This window comes from Dama dama, chromosome 26 (genome assembly GCF_033118175.1).
Source record: "Dama dama isolate Ldn47 chromosome 26, ASM3311817v1, whole genome shotgun sequence".
In the NCBI taxonomy this organism is placed as follows: Eukaryota; Metazoa; Chordata; class Mammalia; order Artiodactyla; family Cervidae; genus Dama; species Dama dama.
Window position 1 is genome coordinate 10855408 of NC_083706.1, and position 22078 is coordinate 10877485.

A 22078-nucleotide genomic window follows, 5' to 3' on the forward strand; every position below is an offset into this window, starting at 1 on the left:
CTTATGTTTTTCAACACCGATTCATTCTCCTCCTATTTTTCAGACCGTTTCATGCTCCTCATATTCTTGACACCTTTTAAAGCTCTTCATATTTTTCACACCTTTTCAGGCTCTTTGTGATTTTGAACACAGCTTCATGCTCCTCCTATTTTTCAGACCGTTTCATGCTCCTCATAATTTTCACACCTTTTGAAGCTCTTCATATTTTTCACAACTTTTCAGGCTCTTCCTATTTTGAACACCGCTTCATGCTCCCCCTTTTTTCAGAGCGTTTAAGATCCTCATGTATTTGACACCTTTTGAAGCTCTTCATATTTTTCACACGTTTTCAGGCTCTTCATGTTTTTGAACACCGCTTCATGCTCCACCTATTTTTCAGACCGTTTCATGCTCCTCATATTTTTGACACCTTTTGAAGCTCTTCATATTTTTCACACGTTTTCAGGCTCTTCAGGTTTTTCAACACGGCTTCATGCTCCACCTATTTTTCAGACCGTTTCATCCTCCTCATATTTTTGACACCTTTTGAAGCTCTTCATATTTTTCACACCTTTTCAGGCTCTTCAAGTTTTACAACACCACTTCATGCTCCTCCTATTTTTCAGAGAGTTTCATGCTCCTCATGTATTTCACACCTTATGAAGCTCTTCATATTTTTCACACCTTTTCAGGCTCTTCATGTTTTTCACACCTTTTCAGGCTCTTCATGTTTTGTAACACAACTTCATTCTCCTAGTATTTTTAAGACCGTTTCATGCTCCTCATATTTTTGACACCTATTGAAGCTCTTCATATTTCTCACACCTTTTCAGGTTCTTCATGTTTTTCAACACCGCTTCATGCTGCTTCTATTTTTCAGACCGTTTCATGCTCCTCATATTTTTCACATCTTTTGAAGCTCTTCATATTTTTCACACCTTTTGAAGCTCTTCATATTTTTCACACGTTTTCAGGCTCTTCATGTTTTTCAACACTGCTTCATGCTGCTTCTGTTTTTAAGACCGTTTCATGCTCCTCATGTTTTTCACACCTTTTGAAGCTCTTCATGTTTTTCACACCTTTTGAAGCTCTTCATATTTTTCACACCTTTTCAGGCTCTCATATTTTTCATCACCGTTTCATGCTGCTTCTGTTTTTCAGACCGTTTCATGCTCCTCATATTTTTCACACCTTTTGAAGCTCTTCATATTTATCACACCTTTTCAGGCTCTTCATGTTTTTAACACCACTTCATGCTCCTCGTATTTTTCAGACCGTTTCATGCCCCTCATATTTTTGACACCTTTTGAAGCTCTTCATATTTGTCACACTTTTCAGGCTCTTAATGTTTTTCAACACAACATAATGCTCCTCCTATTTTTCAGACCGTTTCATGCACCTCATATTTTTGATACTTTTAGAAGCTCTTCATATTTTTCACACCTTTTCATGCTCTTCTAGTTTTTCAACACCATTTCATGCTCCTCCAATTTCTCAGACCGTTTCATGCTCCTCATATTTTTGACACATTTAGAAGGTATTCATATTTTTCACACCTTTTCAGGCTCTTCATTTTTCAACACCACTTCATGCTCCTCCTATTTTTCAGACCGTTTCATGCTCATCTCAGTTTTGAAACGTTTTGAAGCTCTTCATATTTTCACACCTTTTGAAGCTCTTCATATTTTTCACAACTTTTCAGGCTCTTCTTGTATTTGAACACCGGTTCATGTTCCTCCTATATTTCAGACCGTTTAATGCTCCTCATGTATTTCACACATTTTGAAGCTCGTCATATTTTTTACACCTTTTCAGGTGCTTCATGTTTTTGGACAACGCTTCATGATCCTCTTATTTTTCAGATCATTTCATGCTCTTCATATTTTTTACACCTTTTGAAACTCTTCATATTTTTCACACCTGTTCAGGCTCTTCATGTTTTTCCACACCACCTCATGCTTCACTTTATTTTCAGACGTTTCATGCTCCTCATGTATTTCACACCTTTTGAAGCTCTTCATATTTTTCACACCTTTTCATGCTCTTCATGTTTTTCAACACAGTTTCATGCTGCTTCTATTTTTCAGACCGTTTCATGCTCCTCATATTTTTCACACCTTTTGAAGCTCTTCATATTTTTCACACCTTTTCAGGCTCTTCATGTTTTTGAACACCGTTTCATGATCCTCCTATTTTTCAGACCGTTTCATGCTCATCTCATTTTTGACACCTTTTGAAGCTTTTCATAATTTTCACTACTTTTTAGGCTCTTCATGTTTTTGATCACCGCTTCATGCTCCTCCTATTTTTCAGAGAGTTTCATGCTCCTCATGTATTTCACAACTTTTGAAGCTCTTCATATTTTTCACACCTTTTCAGGCTGTTCATGTTTTTGAACACCGCTTCATGATTCTCCTATTTTTCAGACCGTTTCATGCTCTTCATATTTTTGACCCATTTTGAAGCTCTTCATATTTTTCACACCTTTTCAGGCTCTTCATGTTTTTCCACACCACTTCATGCTTCTCCTAATTTTCAGACCGTTTCATGCTCCTCATATATTTCACACCTTTTGAAGCTCTTCCTATTTTTCACACCTTTTCAGGCTCTTCATGTTTTTGACGACCGCTTAATGCTCCTCTTATTTTTCAGACCGTTTGATGCTCCTCATATTTTTGACACCTTTTGAAGCTCTTTCTATTTTTCACAACTTTTAGTGACATCATATTTTTCAACACCTTTTCATGATCTTCCTATTTTTCAGACCGTTTCATGCTCATCTCATATTTGACACCTTTTGAAGCTTTTCATATTTTTGACAACTTTTCAGGCTCTTCATGATTTTGAAAACAGCTTCTTGCTCCTACTATTTTTCAAAGAGTTTCATGCTCCTCATGTATTTCACACCTTTTGAAGCTCTTCATATTTTTCACACCTTTTCAGGCTGTTCATGTTTTTCCACACCACTTCATGCTTCTCCTATTTTTCAGCCCGTTTCATGCTCCTCATGTATTTCACATCTTTTGAAGCTCTTCATATTTTTCAAACCTTTTCAGGCTCTTCATGTTTTTGATCACCGTTTCATGCTCCTCCTATTTTTCAGACCGTTTCATGCTCCTCATATTTTTGACACTTTTTGAAGCTCTTCATATTTTACACACCTTTTCAGGCTCTTAATGTTTTTCAACACCACTTCATGCTCCTCCTATTTTTCAGACCGACTCATGCTCCTCATATATTTGACACATTTATAAGCTCTTCATATTTTTCACACCTTTTCAGGCTCTTCATATTTTTCAACACCGCTTCATGCTCCTCCTATTTTTCAGACGGTTTCTTGTTGATCTCATTTTTGACACCTTTTGAAGCTCTTCATATTTTTCACACCTTTTGAAACTCTTCGTATTTTTCACACTTTTTCAGGCTCTTCATGTTTTTCACACATTTTCAGGCTCTTCATGTTTTTCAACACCGTTTCATGCTGTTTCTATTTTTCAGACAGTTTCATGCTCCTCATATTTTTCACATCTTTTGAAGCTCTTCATATTTTTCACACCTTTTCAGACTTTTCATGTTTTTCAACACCGCTTCATGCTCCTGCTATTTTTCAGACTGTTTCATGCTCCTCATATTTTTGACACCTTTAGAAGCTCTTCATATTTTTCAAACCTTTTCAGGCTCTTCATGTTTTTGAACACTGCTTCATGCTCCTCCTATTTTTCAGACCGTTTCATGCTCCTCATATTTTGACACCTTTTGAAGCTTTTCATATTTTTCACACCTTTTCAGGCTCTTCAAGTTTTTCAACACCACTTCATGCTCTTCCTTTTTTGCAGACCATTTCATGCGCCTCATATTTTTGACACCTTTTGTTGCTCTTCATATTTTTCACACCTTTTCAGGCTCTTCTTATTTTTCAAACAAGTGAAGCTCTTCATATTTTTCACACTTTTTCAGGCTTTTCATGTTTAGAATACCGCTTCATGCTCCTCCTATTTTTCTGACCGTTTCTTCCTCCTCATGTATTTCACACCTTGTGAAGCTCTTCGTATTTTTCACACCTTTTCAGGCTCTTCATGTTTTTGAACACCGTTTTATGCTGCTTCTATTTTTCAGACCGTTTCATGCTCCTCATATATTTTAAACCTTTGAATCTCTTCATATTATTCACACCTTTTCAGGCTGTTCATGTTTTTCAACAACGCTTCATGATCCTCCTATTTTTCAGACCGTTTCATGCTCCTCATAATTTTGACACCCTTTGAAGCTCCTCTTATATTTCACACCTTTTCAGACTCTTCATGTTTTCGAACACCACTTCAAGTTCCTCCTATTTTTGCGACGGTTTCATGCTCCTCATGTATTTCACTCCTTTTGAAGCTCTTCATATTTTTCACACCTTTTCAGGCTCTTCATGATTTTCAACCCCACTTCATGCTCCTCCTATTTTTCAGACCGTTTCATGTTCCTCATATTTTTGACACCTTTTGAAGCTCTTCATATTTTCTACACCTTTTCAGGCTCTTCATGTTTTTCAACACAGCTTCATGCTCCTCTAATTTTTCAGACCATTTGGTGCCTCTCATATTTTTCACAGCATTTGAAGCTCTTCATATTTTTCACACCTTTTCAGGCTCTTCATGTTTTTCAACACCACTTCATGCTCCTCCTATTTTTCAGACCGTTTCATGCTCCTCATATTTTTGACACCTTTTGAAGCTCTTCATATTTTTCACACCTTTTCAGGCTCCTCCTGTTTTTGAACACCGTTTCATGCTCCTACTATTTTTCAGACCATTTCATGCTCCTCATATTTTTGACACCTTTTGAAGCTCTTCATATTTTTCACACCGTTTCAGGCTCTTCAAGTTTTTGAACAATGCTACAATGCTCCTCCTATTTTTCAGACCGTTTCATGCTCCTCATATTTTTGACCTCTTTTAAAGCTCTTCATATTTTTCACGCCTTTTGAAGCTCTTCATATATTTCACACTTTTTCAGGCTCTTCATATTTTTCAACACCACTTCATGCTTCCCCTATTTCTCAGACCGTTTCATGCTCATCTCATTTTTACAGCATTTGAAGCTCTTCATATTTTTCACAACTTTTGAAGCTCTTCATATTTTTCACACCTTTTCAGGCTCCTCATGTTTTTCAGCACCGCTTCATGCTCCTCCTATTTTTCAGACCGTTTCATGCTCCTCTCATTTCTGAAATCTTTTGAAGCTCTTCATATATTTCACACATTTTCAGGCTGTTAATGTTTTTCAACACGGCTTCATGCTCCTCCTATTTTTCAGACCGTTTCATGCTCATCTAATTTATGACACCTTCTGAAGCTCTTCATAGTTTTCACAAATTTTCAGGCTCTTCATATTTTTGAACACCGCTTCATGCTCCTCCTATTTTTCAGACCGTTTCATGCTCCTCATTTATTTCACACATTTTGAAGCTCTTCATATTTTACACACCTTTTCAGGCTCGTCATGATTTTCAACAACACTTCATGCTCCTCCTATTTTTCAGACAGTTTCATGCTCATCTAATTTTTGACACCTTTTGAAGCTCTTCATATATTTCACACCTTTTGAAGCTCTTCATATTTTCACATTTTTGAAGCTCTTCAGATTTTTCACACGTTTTCAGGCTCTTCATGTTTTTGAACACCGCTTCATGCTCCTCATATATTTCAGACCGTTTCATGCTCCTCATATTTGTGACACCTTTTGAAGCTCTTCGTATTTTTCACACATTTTCACGCTCTTCATGTTTTTCATCATGACTTCATGCTCCTCCTATTTTTCAGACCGTTTCATGCTCCTCATATTTTTGACACCTTTTGAAATCTTCATATACTTCACACCTTTTCAGATTCTTCATTTTTTTGAAAAGAACTTCATGCTCCTTCTATTTCTCAGACCGTTTCATGGTCATCTCATTTTTGACACCTTTTGAAGCTCCTCATATTTTTCATTCCTTTTGAAGATCTTCATATTTTTCACACGTTTTCAGGCTCTTCATATTTTTCAACACCGCATCATGCTTCTCCTATTTTTCAGACAGTTTCATTCTCCTCATATTTTTGACACATTTTGAAGCTCTTCATATTTTTCACACCTTTTCAGGCTCTTCATGTTTTTCAACACTGTTTCATGATCCTCCTATTTTTCAGACCGTTTCATGCACCTCATAATTTTGACACCTTTTGAAACTCTTCTTATATTTCACACCTTTTCAGACTCTTCATGTGTTCGAACACCACTTCAAGTTCCTCCTATTTTTGCGACCGTTTAATGCTCTTCATATTTTTGACACCTTTTGAAGCTCTTCATATTTTTCACACCTTTTGAAGCTCTTCATATATTTCACACATTTTCAGTCTCTTCATGTTTTTCAACACCACTTCATGCTCCTCCTATTTTTCAGACCGTTTCTTGCTCATCTAATTTTTGACACCTTTTGAAGCTCTTCATATATTTCACACCTTTTGAAGCTCTTCATATTTTTCACATTTTTGAAGCTCTTCAAATTTTTCACACCTTTTCATGCTCTTCATGTTTTTGAACACCGCTTCATTATCCTCCGGTTTTTCAGACCGTTTCATGCTCCTCATATTTTTGACACCTTTTGAAGCTTTTCATATTTTTTACAACATTTCAGGCTTTTCATGTTTTTGAACACCTCTTCATGCTCCTCGTATTTTTCACACCATTTGAAGCTCTTCATATTTTTCACACCTTTTCAGGCTCTTCATGTTTTTCAACACCGCTTCATGCTACTCCTATTTTTCAGACCGATTAATGCTCCTCCTGTACTTCACACCTTTTGTAGCTCTTCATATTTTTCTCACATTTTCAGGCTCTTCATGTTTTTCAACACCGCTTCATGCTCCTCTAATTTTTCAGACCGATTCATGCTCCTCAAGTATTTCACACCTTTTGAGGCTTCATGTTTTTCAACACCACTTTATGCTCCACATATTTTTCAGACCGTTTCATGCTCATCTCATTTTTGACACCTTTTGAAGCTCTTCATATTTTTCACACCTTTTGAAGCTCTTTATATTTTTCAAAAGTTTTCAGATCTTCATGTTTTTCAACACCGCTTCTTGATCCTCCTATTTTTCAGACCGTTTCATGCTCCTCCTAATTTTCACACCTTTTGAAGCACCTCAAATTTTTCACACCTTTTCAGGCTCTTCATGTTCTTGAACACGGTTTCCTGCTCCTCCTTTTTTTCAGATCGTTTCATGCTCCTCATATTTTTGACACCTTTTGAATCTCTTCATATATTTCACACCTTTTCAGGCTCTTCATATATTGGAACACCACTTCATGCTCCTCCTATTTTTCGGACGGTTTCATTCTCCTCATGTACTTCACACCTTTTGAAGCTCTTCATATGTATCACACTTTTTCAGGCTCTTCATGTTTTTCAACACCACTTCATGCTCCTCCTATTTTTCAAACCGTTTCATGCTCATCTCATTTTTGACACCTTCTGAAGCTCTTCATATTTGTTACACCCTTTCAGGCTCTTCATGTTTTTCAACACGGCTTCATGCTACTCCTATTTTTCAGACCGTTTCATGCTCCTCATATTTTTCACACCTTTTGAAGCTCTTCATATTTTTCACACATTTTCAGGCTCTTCATGTTTTTCAACACCACTTCATGCTCCTCCTATTTTTCAGACCGTTTCATGCTCCTCATGTATTTCACACCTTTTGAAGCTCTTCATATTTTTCACACTTTTTGAAGCTCTTCATATATTTCACACATTTTCAGGCTCTTCATGTTTTTCAACACCGCTTCATGCTCCTCCTTTTTTTCAGACCGTTTCATGGTCCTCATGTATTTCACACATTTTGAGGCTCTTCATATCTTTCACACCTTTTCAGCCGCTTCATGTTTTTGAACACCGTTTCATGCTCTTCCTATTTTTCAGACCGTTTCATGCTCCTCATATTTTTGACACCTTTTGAAGCTCTTCATATTTTTCACACCTTTTGAAGCTCTTCATGTATTTCACACGATTTCAGTCTCTTCAGGTTTTTCAACACCGCTTCATGCTCCTCCTATATTTCAGACCGTTTCATGCTCCTCATATTTTTGACACATTTTGAAGCTCTTCATATTTTTCACACATTTTCAGGCTCTTCATGTTTTTCACAAGTTTTCAGATCTTCATGTTTTTCAACACCGCTTCTTGATCCTCCTATTTTTCAGATCGTTTCATGCTCCTCATATTTTTGTCACGTTTTGAAGCTCTTCATATTTTACACACATTTTCAGGCTCTTCATGTATTTGAACATCGCTACATGCTCCTCCGAATTTTCACAACTTTTGAAGCACCTCAAATTTTTCACACCTTTTCAGGCTCTTCATGTTCTTGAACACGGTTTCCTGCTCCTCCTTTTTTTCAGACCGTTTCATGCTCCTCATATTTTTGACAGCTTTTGAATCTCTTCATATATTTCACACCTTTTCAGGCTCTTCATGTATTGGAACACCGCTTCATGCTCCTCCTATTTTTCGGACGGTTTCATTCTCCTCATGTACTTCACACCTTTTGAAGCTCTTCATATATTTCACACTTTTTCAGGCTCTTCATGTTTTTCAACACCACTTCATGCTCCTCCTATTTTTCAGACCGTTTCATGCTCTTCTCATTTTTGACACCTTCTGAAACTCTTCATATTTGTTACACCCTTTCAGGCTCTTCATGTTTTTCAACACGGCTTCATGCTCCTCCTATTTTTCAGACCGTTTCATGCTCCTCCTATTGTTCAGACCGTTTCATGCTCCTCTTATTTTTGACACGTTTTGAGGCTCTTCATATATTTCACACCTTTTCAGGCTCTGCATTTTTTTCAACACCGCTTCATGCTCCTCCTATTTTTCAGACCGATTCAAGCTCCTCATATTTTTGACACCTTTTGAAGCACTTCATATTTTTCACACCTTTTCAGGCTCTTCATTTTTTTGAACACCGCTTCATGCTCCTCCTATTTTTCCGACTGTTTCATGCTCCTCATATTTTTGACACCTTTTGAAACACTTCGTATTTTTCACACCTTTTCAGGCTCTTCATTTTTTTGAACACCGCTTCATGCTCCTCCTATTTTTCAGACCGTTTCATGCTCCTCATATATTTGACATCTTTTGAAGCCCTTCATATTTTTCACACATTTTCAGGTTTTCATGTTTTTCAACACTGCTTCATGCTCCTCCTATTTTTCAGACCGTTTCATGCTCCTCATGTTTTTCACGTCTTTTGTAGCTCTTCATATTTTTCACAACTTTTGAAGCTCTTCATATTTTTCACACCTTTTGAAGCTCTTCATATTTTTCACATGTTTTCACGCTCTTCATGTTTTCAACACCGCTTCTTGATCCACCTATATTTCAGACTGTTTCATGCTCCTAATATTTTTGTCACGTTTTGAAGCTCTTCATATTTTACACACATTTTCAGGCTCTTCATGTTTTTCAACACCGCTTCATGCTCCTCCTATTTTTAACACCTTTTGAAGCTCTTCATATTTTTCACACCTTTTCAGGCTCTTCATGTTTTTGAACACGGTTTCCTGCTCCTCCTTTTTTTCAGACCGTTTCATGCTCCTCATATTTTTGACACGTTTTGAATCTCTTCATATATTTCACACCTTTTCAGGCTCTTCATATATTTGAACAACGCTTCATGCTCCTCCTATTTTACAGACGGTTTCATCCTCCTCATGTATTTCACACCTTTTGAAGCTCTTCATATTTTTCACACCTTTTCAGGCTCTTCATGTTTTTGAACACCGTTTCATGCTGCTCCTATTTTTCAGACCGTTTCATACTCCTCATAGTTGTGACACCTTTTGAAGCTCTTCATATTTTTCACATCTTTTCAGGCTCTTCATGTTTTTCCACACCACTTCATGCTTCTCCTGTTTTTCAGACCGTTTCATGATCCTCATGAATTTCACACATTTTGAAGCTCTTTATATTTTTCACATATTTTCAGGCTCTTCATGTTTTTGATCACCGCTTCATGATCCTCCTATTTTTCAGACCGTTTCATGCTCTTCAAATATTTGACACCTCTTGAAGCTCTTCATATTTTTCACACCTTTTCAGGCTCTTCATGTTTTTCCCCACCACTTCATTCTTCTCCTATTTTTCAGACCATATCATGCTCCTCATGAATTTCACACCTTTTGAAGCTCTTCATATTTTTCACACCTTTTCAGGCTCTTCATGTTTTTTATCACCGTTTCATGCTCCTATTTTTCAGACCGTTTCATGCTCCTCATATTTTTGACACCTTTTGCAGCTCTTCATATTTTTCACAAGTTTTCAGTCTCTTCATGATTTTGAACACCGCTTCATGATCCTCCTATTTTTAAGACCGTTTCATGCTCTTCATATTTTTGACACCTTTTGCAGCTCTTCATATTTTTCACACCTTTTCAGGCTCTTCATGTTTTTCAACACCGCTTCATGCTGCTTCTCTTTTTCAGACCGTTTCATGCTCCTCATATTTTTCACACCTTTTGAAGCTCCTCATATTTTTCACACCTTTTCAGGCTCTTCATGTTTTTGAACACCGCTTCATGCTCCTCCAATTTTTCAGGCCGTTTCATGCTCCTCATAATTTTGACACCTTTTGAAGCTCTTCATATGTTTCACACCTTTTCAGGCTCTTCATTTTTTTCAACACCACTTCATGCTCCTCCTATTTTTCAGACGGTTTCATGCTCATCTCATTTTTTACACCTTTTGAAGCTCTTCATATTTTTCCCACCTTTTCAGGCTCTTCATATTTTTCACACGTTTTCAGGCTCTTCTTGTTTTTCAACACCGCTTCATGCTCCTCCTATTTTTCAGACCGTTTCATGCTCCTCATATTTTTGACACCTTTTGAAGCTCTTCATATTTTTCACAACTTTTCAGTATCTTCCTGTTTTTGAACACCGTTTCATGCTCCTCCTATTTTTCAGTCCGTTTAATGCTCCTCATGTATTTCACACCTTTTGAAGCTCTTCATATTTTTCACACCTTTTCAGGCTCTTCATGTTTTTGAACACCGCTTCATGCTCCTCCAATTTCAGACCGTTTCATGCTCCTCATGTATTTCACACCTTTTGAAGCTCTTCATATTTTTCACAACTTTTCAGGCTCCTCATGTTTTTGAACACCGCTTCATGCTCCTCCTATTTTCCAGAACGTTTCATGCTCCTCATATTTTTGACACCTTTTGCAGGTCTTCATATTTTTCACACCTTTTCAGGCTCTTCATATTTTTGAACACTGCTTCATGATCCTCCTATTTTTCAGACCGTTTCATGCTCTTCATATTTTTGACACCTTTTGAAGCTCTTCATATTTTTCACACCTTTTCAGGCTCTTCATATTTTTGAACACTGCTTCATGATCCTCCTATTTTTCAGACCCTTTTATGCTCTTCTCATTTTTGACACCATTTGAAGCTCTTCATATCTTTCATATTTTTGAAGTTCTTCATATTTTCACAGGTTTTCAGACTCTTCATGTTTTTCAACACCGCTTCATGCTCCTGCTATTTTTGAGACCGTTTCATGCTCTTCATATATTTGACACCTCTTGAAGCTCTTCATATTTTTCACACCTTTTCAGGCTCTTCATGTTTTTCCCCACCACTTCATTCTTCTCCTATTTTTCAGATCATTTCATGCTCCTCATGAATTTCACACCTTTTGAAGCTCTTCATATTTTTCACACCTTTTCAGGCTCTTCATGTTTTTTATCACCGTTTCATGCTCCTATTTATCAGACCGTTTCATGCTCCTCATATTTTTGACACCTTTTGCAGCTCTTCATATTTTTCACAAGTTTTCAGTCTCTTCATGATTTTGAACACCGCTTCAAGATCCTCCTATTTTTAAGACCGTTTCATGCTCTTCATATTTTTGACACCTTTTGCAGCTCTTCATATTTTTCACACCTTTTCAGGCTCTTCATGTTTTTCAACACCGTTTCATGCTGCTTCTCTTTTTCAGACCGTTTCATGCTCCTCATATTTTTCACACCTTTTGAAGCTCCTCATATTTTTCACACCTTTTCAGGCTCTTCATGTTTTTGAACACAGCTTCATGCTACTCCTATTTTTCAGACTGTTTCATGCTCCTCATAGTTTTCACACCTTTTGAAGCTCCTCATATTTTTCACACCTTTTCAGGCTCTTCATGTTTTTCAACACCATTACATGATCCTCCTATTTTTCAAACTGTTTCATGCTCATCTCATTTTTGACACCTTTTGAAGCTTTTCAGATTTTTCTCAACTTTTTAGGCTCTTCATGTTTCTCAACACGGCTTCATGCTCCACATATTTTTCAGACCGTTTCATGCTCATATCGTTTTTGACACCTTTTGAAGCTCTTCATATTTCTCACAACTTTTTAGGCTTTTCATATTTTTGAACACCGCTTCATGCTCCTCCTATTTTTCAGAGAGTTTCATGCTCCTCATGTATTTCACATCTTTTGAATCTCTTCATATTTATCACAACTTTTTAGGCTCTTCATGTTTTTCCACATCACTTCATGCTTCTCGTATTTTTCGGCCTGTTTCATGCTCCTCATGTATTTCACACCTTTTGAAGCTCTTCATATTTTTCACACCTTTTCAGGCTCTTCATGTTTTTAATCACCGTTTCATGCTCCTCCTATTTTTCAGACCGTTTCATGCTCCTCATATATTTGACACATTTTGAAGCTCTTTATATTTTTCACACATTTTCAGGCTCTTCATGTTTTTGAACACTGCTTCATGATCCTCCTATTTTTCAGACCTTTTCATGTTCTTCATATGTTTGACACATTTTGAAGCTCTTCATATTTTTCACACCTTTTCAGGCTCTTCATGTGTTTCAACACCACTTCATGCTTCTCCTATTTTTCAGACCGTTTCATGCGCCTCATGTATTTCACACCTTTTGAAGCTCTTCATAATTTTCACATCTTTTCAGTCTCTTCATGTTTTTGAACACCATTTCATGCCGCTTCTATTTTTTAGACCGTTTCCTGCTCCTCATATTTTTCACACCTTTTGATGCTCTTCATATTTTTCACACGTTTTCAGGCTCTTCTTGTTTTTCAACACCGCTTCATGCTCCTCCTATTTTTCAGACCGTTTCTTGCACCTCATATTTTTCTCACCTTTTGAAGCGCTTCATATTTTCCACACCTTTTCAGGCTCTTCATGTTTTTCAACACCGCTTCATGCTCCTCCTATTTTTCAGACCGTTTCATGCTCCTCATATTTTTGACACGTTTTGAAGCTCTTCATATTTTTCACACGTTTTCAGGCTCTTCATGTTTTTCACACCTTTTCAGGCTCTTCATGTTTTTGAACACCATTTCATGATCCTCCTATTTTTCTGACCGTTTAATGCTCCTCATATTTTTGACACCTTTAGAAACTCTTCATATTTTTCACACCTTTTCAAGCACTTCATGGTTTTCCACACCGCTTCATGCTCCTCCTATTTTTCAGACGGTTTCATGCTCTTCATATTTTTGATAACTTTTGAAGCTCTTCATATTTTTCACACCTTTTCAGGCTCTTCATGTTTTTCAAGACCACTTCATGCTCCTCCTACTTTTCAGACCGTTTCATGCTCATCTCATTTTTGACACCTTTTGAAGTTCTTCATATTTTTCCCACCTTTTGAAGCTCTTCATATATTACACACGTTTTCAGGTTCTTCATGTTTTTCAACACCGTTTCATGCTGCTTCTATTTTTCAGACCGTTTCATGCTCCTCATATTTTTCACACCTTTTGAAGCTCTTCATATTTTTCACACGTTTTCAGGCTCTTCATGTTTTTCAACACCGTTTAATTCTGCTTCTATTTTTCAGACCGTTTCATGCTCCTCATATTTTTGACACCTTTAGACTCTTCATATTTTTCACACCTTTTCAGCCTCTTCATGTTTTTCACTCATTTTCAGCCTCTTCATGTTTTTGAACACCCCTTCTTGCTCCTTTTATTTTTCAGAGAGTTTCATGCTCCTCATGTATTTCACACCTTTTAAAGCTCTTCATATTTTTCACACCTTTACAGGCTCTTCATGTTTTTGAACACCGTTTCATCCTCCTCCTATTTTTCAGACCGTTTCATGCTCCTCATATTTTTGACACCTTTTGAAGCTCTTCATATTTTTCACACCTTTTCAAGCTCTTCATGTTTTTGCACACTGCTTCATGCTCTTCCTATTTTTCAGACCGTTTCATGCTCCTCATATTTTTGACACCTTTTGAAGCTCTTCATATTTTTCACACCTTTTCAGGCTCTTCATGTTTTTCAACACCAATTCATGCTTCTCCTATTTTTCAGACTGTTTAATGCTCCTCATATTTTTGACACCTTTAGAAACTCTTCATATTTTTCACACCTTTTCAAGCACTTCATGGTTTTCCACACCGCTTCATGCTCCTCCTATTTTTCATACCGTTTCATTCTCCTCATATTTTTGACACCTTTTGAAGCTCTCATATATTTCACACCTTTTCAGGCTCTTCATTTTTTTCAACACAACGTCATGCTCCTCCTATTTTTCAGACCCTTTTATGCTCTTCTCATTTTTGACACCTTTTGAAGCTCTTCATATTTTTCACACCTTTTGAAGCTCTTCATGTTTTTCACACCTTTTCAGGCTCTTCATGTTTTTCAACACCGTTTCATGCTGCTTCTCTTTTTCAGACCGTTTCATGCTCCTCATATTTTTCACACCTTTTGAAGCTCCTCATATTTTTCACACCTTTTCAGGCTCTTCATGTTTTTGAACACAGCTTCATGCTACTCCTATTTTTCAGACTGTTTCATGCTCCTCATATTTTTCACACCTTTTGAAGCTCCTCATATTTTTCACACCTTTTCAGGCTCTTCATGTTTTTCAACACCGTTACATGATCCTCCTATTTTTCAGACTGTTTCATGCTCATCTCATTTTTGACCCCTTTTGAAGCTTTTCAGATTTTTCACAACTTTTTAGGCTCTTCATGTTTCTCAACACGGCTTCATGCTCCACATATTTTTCAGACCGTTTCATGCTCATCTCATTTTTGACACCTTTTGAAGCTCTTCATATTTCTCACAACTTTTTAGGCTTTTCATATTTTTGAACACCGCTTCATGCTCCTCCTATTTTTCAGAGAGTTTCATGCTCCTCATGTATTTCACATCTTTTGAAGCTCTTCATATTTCTCACAACTTTTTAGGCTCTTCATGTTTTTCCACATCACTTCATGCTTCTCGTATTTTTCGGCCTGTTTCATGCTCCTCATGTATTTCACACCTTTTGAAGCTCTTCATATTTTTCACACCTTTTCAGGCTCTTCATGTTTTTAATCACCGTTTCATGCTCCTCCTATTTTTCAGACCGTTTCATGCTCCTCATATATTTGACACATTTTGAAGCTCTTTATATTTTTCACACATTTTCAGGCTCTTCATGTTTTTGAACACTGCTTCATGATCCTCCTATTTTTCAGACCTTTTCATGTTCTTCATATGTTTGACACATTTTGAAGCTCTTCATATTTTTCACACCTTTTCAGGCTCTTCATGTGTTTCAACACCACTTCATGCTTCTCCTATTTTTCAGACCGTTTCATGCGCCTCATGTATTTCACACCTTTTGAAGCTCTTCATAATTTTCACATCTTTTCAGTCTCTTCATGTTTTTGAACACCATTTCATGCCGCTTCTATTTTTTAGACCGTTTCCTGCTCCTCATATTTTTCACACCTTTTGATGCTCTTCATATTTTTCACACGTTTTCAGGCTCTTCTTGTTTTTCAACACCGCTTCATGGTCCTCCTATTTTTCAGACCGTTTCTTGCACCTCATATTTTTCTCACCTTTTGAAGCGCTTCATATTTTCCACACCTTTTCAGGCTCTTCATGTTTTTCAACACCGCTTCATGCTCCTCCTATTTTTCAGACCGTTTCATGCTCCTCATATTTTTGACACGTTTTGAAGCTCTTCATATTTTTCACACGTTTTCAGGCTCTTCATGTTTTTCACACCTTTTCAGGCTCTTCATGTTTTTGAACACCATTTCATGATCCTCCTATTTTTCTGACCGTTTAATGCTCCTCATATTTTTGACACCTTTAGAAACTCTTCATATTTTTCACACCTTTTCAAGCACTTCATGGTTTTCCACACCGCTTCATGCTCCTCCTATTTTTCAGACGGTTTCATACTCTTCATATTATTGATAACTTTTGAAGCTCTTCATATTTTTCACACCTTTTCAGGCTCTTCATGTTTTTCAAGACCACTTCATGCTCCTCCTATTTTTCAGACCATTTCATGCTCATCTCATTTTTGACACCTTTTGAAGTTCTTCATATTTTTCCCACCTTTTGAAGCTCTTCATATATTTCACACGTTTTCAGGTTCTTCATGTTTTTCAACACCGTTTCATCCTGCTTCTATTTTTCAGACCGTTTCATGCTCCTCATATTTTTCACACCTTTTGAAGCTCTTCATATTTTTCACACGTTTTCAGGCTCTTCATGTTTTTCAACACCGTTTAATTCTGCTTCTATTTTTCAGACCGTTTCATGCTCCTCATATTTTTGACACCTTTAGACTCTTCATATTTTTCACACCTTTTCAGCCTCTTCATGTTTTTCACACATTTTCAGCCTCTTCATGTTTTTGAACACCCCTTCTTGCTCCTTTTATTTTTCAGAGAGTTTCATGCTCCTCATGTATTTCACACCTTTTAAAGCTCTTCATATTTTTCACACCTTTACAGACTCTTCATGTTTTTGAACACCGTTTCATCCTCCTCCTATTTTTCAGACCGTTTCATGCTCCTCATATTTTTGACACCTTTTGAAGCTCTTCATATTTTTCACACCTTTTCAAGCTCTTCATGTTTTTGCACACTGCTTCATGCTCTTCCTATTTTTCAGACCGTTTCATGCTTCTCATATTTTTGACACCTTTTGAAGCTCTTCATATTTTTCACACCTTTTCAGGCTCTTCATGTTTTTCAACACCAATTCATGCTTCTCCTATTTTTCAGACTGTTTAATGCTCCTCATATTTTTGACACCTTTAGAAACTCTTCATATTTTTCACACCTTTTCAAGCACTTCATGGTTTTCCACACCGCTTCATGCTCCTCCTATTTTTCATACCGTTTCATTCTCCTCATATTTTTGACACCTTTTGAAGCTCTCATATATTTCACACCTTTTCAGGCTCTTCATTTTTTTCAACACAACGTCATGCTCCTCCTATTTTTCAGACCCTTTTATGCTCTTCTCATTTTTGACACCTTTTGAAGCTCTTCATATTTTTCACACCTTTTGAAGCTCTTCATGTTTTTCACACCTTTTCAGGCTCTTCATGTTTTTCAACACCGCTTCATGCTCCTTCTAATTTTCTGACCGTTTCATGCTCCTCATAATTTTGACACATTTTGAAGCTCTTCATATTTTTCACACCTTTTCAGGCTCTTCATGTTTTTCAACACCGCTTCGTGCTCCTCCTCTTTTTCAGACCGTTTCATGCTCCTCATATTTTTGACATCTATTGAAGCTCTTCATATTTCTCACACCTTTTCAGGTTCTTCATGTTTTTCAACACCACTTCATGCTCCTCCTATTTTTCAGACCGTTTCAAGCACATCTCATTTTTGACACCTTTTGAAGCTCTTCATATCTTTCATATTTTTGAAGTTCTTCATATTTTCACACGTTTTCAGACTCTTCATGTTTTCAACACCGCTTCATGCTCCTGCTATTTTTCAGACCGTTTCATGCTCTTCAAATATTTGACACCTCTTGAAGCTCTTCATATTTTTCACACCTTTTCAGGCTCTTCATGTTATTCCCCACCACTTCATTCTTCTCCTGTTTTTCAGACCATTTCATGCTCCTCAGGAATTTCACACCTTTTGAAGCTCTTCATATTTTTCACACCTCTTCAGGCTCTTCATGTTTTTTATCACCGTTTCATGCTCCTATTTTTCAGACTGTTTCATGCTCCTCATATTTTTGACACCTTTTGCAGCTCTTCATATTTTTCACAAGTTTCAGTCTCTTCATGATTTTGAACACCGCTTCAAGATCCTCCTATTTTTAAGACCGTTTCATGCTCTTCATATTTTTCACACCTTTTCAGGCTCTTCATGTTTTTCAACACCGTTTCATGCTGCTTCTCTTTTTCAGACCGTTTCATGCTCCTCATATTTTTCACACCTTTTGAAGCTCCTCATATTTTTCACACCTTTTCAGGCTCTTCATGTTTTTGAACACAGCTTCATGCTACTCCTATTTTTCAGACTGTTTCATGCTCCTCATATTTTTCACACCTTTTGAAGCTCCTCATATTTTTCACACCTTTTCAGGCTCTTCATGTTTTTCAACACCGTTACATGATCCTCCTATTTTTCAGACTGTTTCATGCTCATTTCATTTTTGACCCCTTTTGAAGCTTTTCAGATTTTTCACAACTTTTTAGGCTCTTCATGTTTCTCAACACGGCTTCATGCTCCACATATTTTTCAGACCGTTTCATGCTCATCTCATTTTTGACACCTTTTGAAGCTCTTCATATTTCTCACAACTTTTTAGGCTTTTCATATTTTTGAACACCGCTTCATGCTCCTCCTATTTTTCAGAGAGTTTCATGCTCCTCATGTATTTCACATCTTTTGAAACTCTTCATATTTCTCACAACTTTTTAGGCTCTTCATGTTTTTCCACATCACTTCATGCTTCTCGTATTTTTCGGCCTGTTTCATGCTCCTCATGTATTTCACACCTTTTGAAGCTCTTCATATTTTTCACACCTTTTCAGGCTCTTCATGTTTTTAATCACCGTTTCATGCTCCTCCTATTTTTCAGACCGTTTCATGCTCCTCATATATTTGACACATTTTGAAGCTCTTCATAATTTTCACATCTTTTCAGTCTCTTCATGTTTTTGAACACTGCTTCATGATCCTCCTATTTTTCAGACCTTTTCATGTTCTTCATATGTTTGACACATTTTGAAGCTCTTCATATTTTTCACACCTTTTCAGGCTCTTCATGTGTTTCAACACCACTTCATGCTTCTCCTATTTTTCAGACCGTTTCATGCGCCTCATGTATTTCACACCTTTTGAAGCTCTTCATAATTTTCACATCTTTTCAGTCTCTTCATGTTTTTGAACACCATTTCATGCCGCTTCTATTTTTTAGACCGTTTCCTGCTCCTCATATTTTTCACACCTTTTGATGCTCTTCATATTTTTCACACGTTTTCAGGCTCTTCTTGTTTTTCAACACCGCTTCATGCTCCTCCTATTTTTCAGACCGTTTCTTGCACCTCATATTTTTCTCACCTTTTGAAGCGCTTCATATTTTCCACACCTTTTCAGGCTCTTCATGTTTTTCAACACCGCTTCATGCTCCTCCTATTTTTCAGACCGTTTCATGCTCCTCAGATTTTTGACACCTTTTGAAATATTCATATACTTCACACCTTTTCAGGCTCTTCATTTTCTTGAACACAACTTCATGCTCCTCCTATTTTTCAGGCCGTTTCATGCTCATCTCTTTTTTGACACCTTTTGAAGCTCTTCATATTTTTCATACCTTTTAAAGATCTTCATATTTTTCACACGTTTTCAGGCTCTTCATATTTTTCAACACCGCATCATGCTCCTCCTATTTTTCAGACAGTTTCATGCTCCTCATATTTTTGACATGTTTTGAAGCTCTTCATATTTTTCACACCGTTTCAGGCTCTTCATGTTTTTCAACACTGTTTCATGCTCCTCCTATTTTTCAGACCGTTTCGTGCTCCTCATAATTTTGACACCCTTTGAAGCTCTTCTTATATTTCACACCTTTTCAGACTCGGCATGTTTTTGAACACCGCTTCAAGGTCCTCCTTTTTTTCGAGCGTTTCATGCTCCTCATATTTTTGACACCTTTTGAAGCTCTTCATATTTTTCACGCCTTTTCAGGCTCTTCATGTTTTTGAACACGGTTTCATGCTCCTCCTATTTTTCAGAGCGTTTCATACTCCTCATATTTTTCACACCTTTTGAAGCTCTTCAAATTTTTCACACCTTTTCAGGCTCTTCATGTTTTTCAACACCGCTTCATGCTCCTCCTATTTTGAGACCGTTTTCTGCTCCACATGTATTTCACAGCTTTTGAATCTCTTCATATTTTTCACACCATTTCAGGCTCTTCATGTTTTTCAACATCACTTCATGCTCCTCCTATTTTTCAGACCATTTCATGCTCCTCTTAATTTTGACAACTTTTGAAGCTCTTCATATTTTCCACACTTTTTCAGGCTCATCATGTTTTTGAACACCACTTCATGCTCCTCCTATTTTTCTGACCGTTTCATGCACATCTCATTTTTGACACCTTTTGAAGCCTTTGATATTTTTCACACCATTTTCAGGCTCTTCATGTTTTTCAACACCGCTTTCTGATCCTCCTATTTTTCAGACCGTTTCATGCTCCTCATGTATTTGACACCTTTTAAAGCTCCTCATATTTTTCACACCTTTTCAGGCTCTTCATATTTTTCACATAATTTCAGGCTGTTCATGTTTTTGAACACGGCTTCATGCTCCTCCAATTTTTCAGACCGTTTCATGTTCCTCATATTTTTGACACCTTTTGAAGTTCTTCATATTTTTCACACCTTTTGAAGCTCTTCATATTTTTCACACCATTTTCAGGCTCTTCATGTTTTTCAACACCGTTTCATGCTCCTCCTATTTTTCAGACCGTTTCATGCTCCTCTTATGTTTGACACCTTTTGAAGCTCTTCATATTTTTCACACCTTTTCACGCTCTTCATGTTTTTGAACACCGCTTCATACTCCGCATATTTTTCAGACCGTTTCATGCACATCTCATTTTTGACACCTTTTGAAGCTCTTCATATTTTTCACACCTTTTGAAGCTCTTCATATTTTTCACACGTTTTCATGCCCTTCATGTTTTTCATCAACGCTTCATGCTCCTCCTATTTTTCAGACCGTTTCATGCTCCTCATATTTTTGACACCTTTTGAAGCTCTTCATATATTTCACACCTTTTCAGGCTCTTCTTTTTTTTCAACACCACTTCATGCTCCTCCTATTTTTCAGACCGTTTCATGCTCATTTCATTTTTGACACCTTTTGTAGCTCTTCATATTTTTCACACCTTTTCATGCTCTTCATGTAATTGAACACCGCTTCATTTTCCTCCTATTTTTCAGACCGTTTCATGCTCCTCATATTCTTGACACGTTTTGAAGCTTTTCAAATTTTCACACGTTTTCAGGCTCTTCAAGTTTTTCAATACCGTTTCATGCTCCTCCTATTTTTCAGACCGTTTCATGCTCCTCTTATGTTTGACACCTTTTGAAGCTCTTCATATTTTTCACACCTTTTCACGCTCTTCATGTTTTTGAACATCGCTTCATGCTCCGCCTATTTTTCAGACCGTTTCATGCTCCTCATATTTTTGTCATCTTTTGAAGCTCTTCATATTTTTCACACCCTTTCAGGCTCTTAATGTTTTTCAACACCCCTTCATGCTCCTCCTATTTTTCAGACCATTTCATGCTCCTCATATTTTTGACGCCTTTAGAAGCTTTTCATATTTTTCACACCTTTTCAGGCTCTTCATGTTTTTTCACACCACTTCATGCTTCTCCTATTTTTCAGACCGTTTTATGCTCCTCATGTATTTCACACCTTTTGAAGCTCTTCATATTTTTCACAACTTTTCAGGTATTCATGTTTTTGATCACGGTTTCATGCTCCTCCTATTTTTCAGACCATTTCATGCTCCTCATATTTTTGACGCCTTTAGAAGCTCTTCATATTTTTCACACCTTTTCAGGCTCTTTATGTTTTTCAAAACCGCTTCATGCTCCTCCTATTTTTCAGACCGTTTCATGCTCCACACATTTTGAAACCTTTTGAAGCTCTTCATATTTTTCACACCTTTTCAGGCTCTCCATGTTTTTCATCACCGATTCATGCTCCTCCTATTTTTCAGACCGTTTCATGCTCCTCATGTATTTCACACCA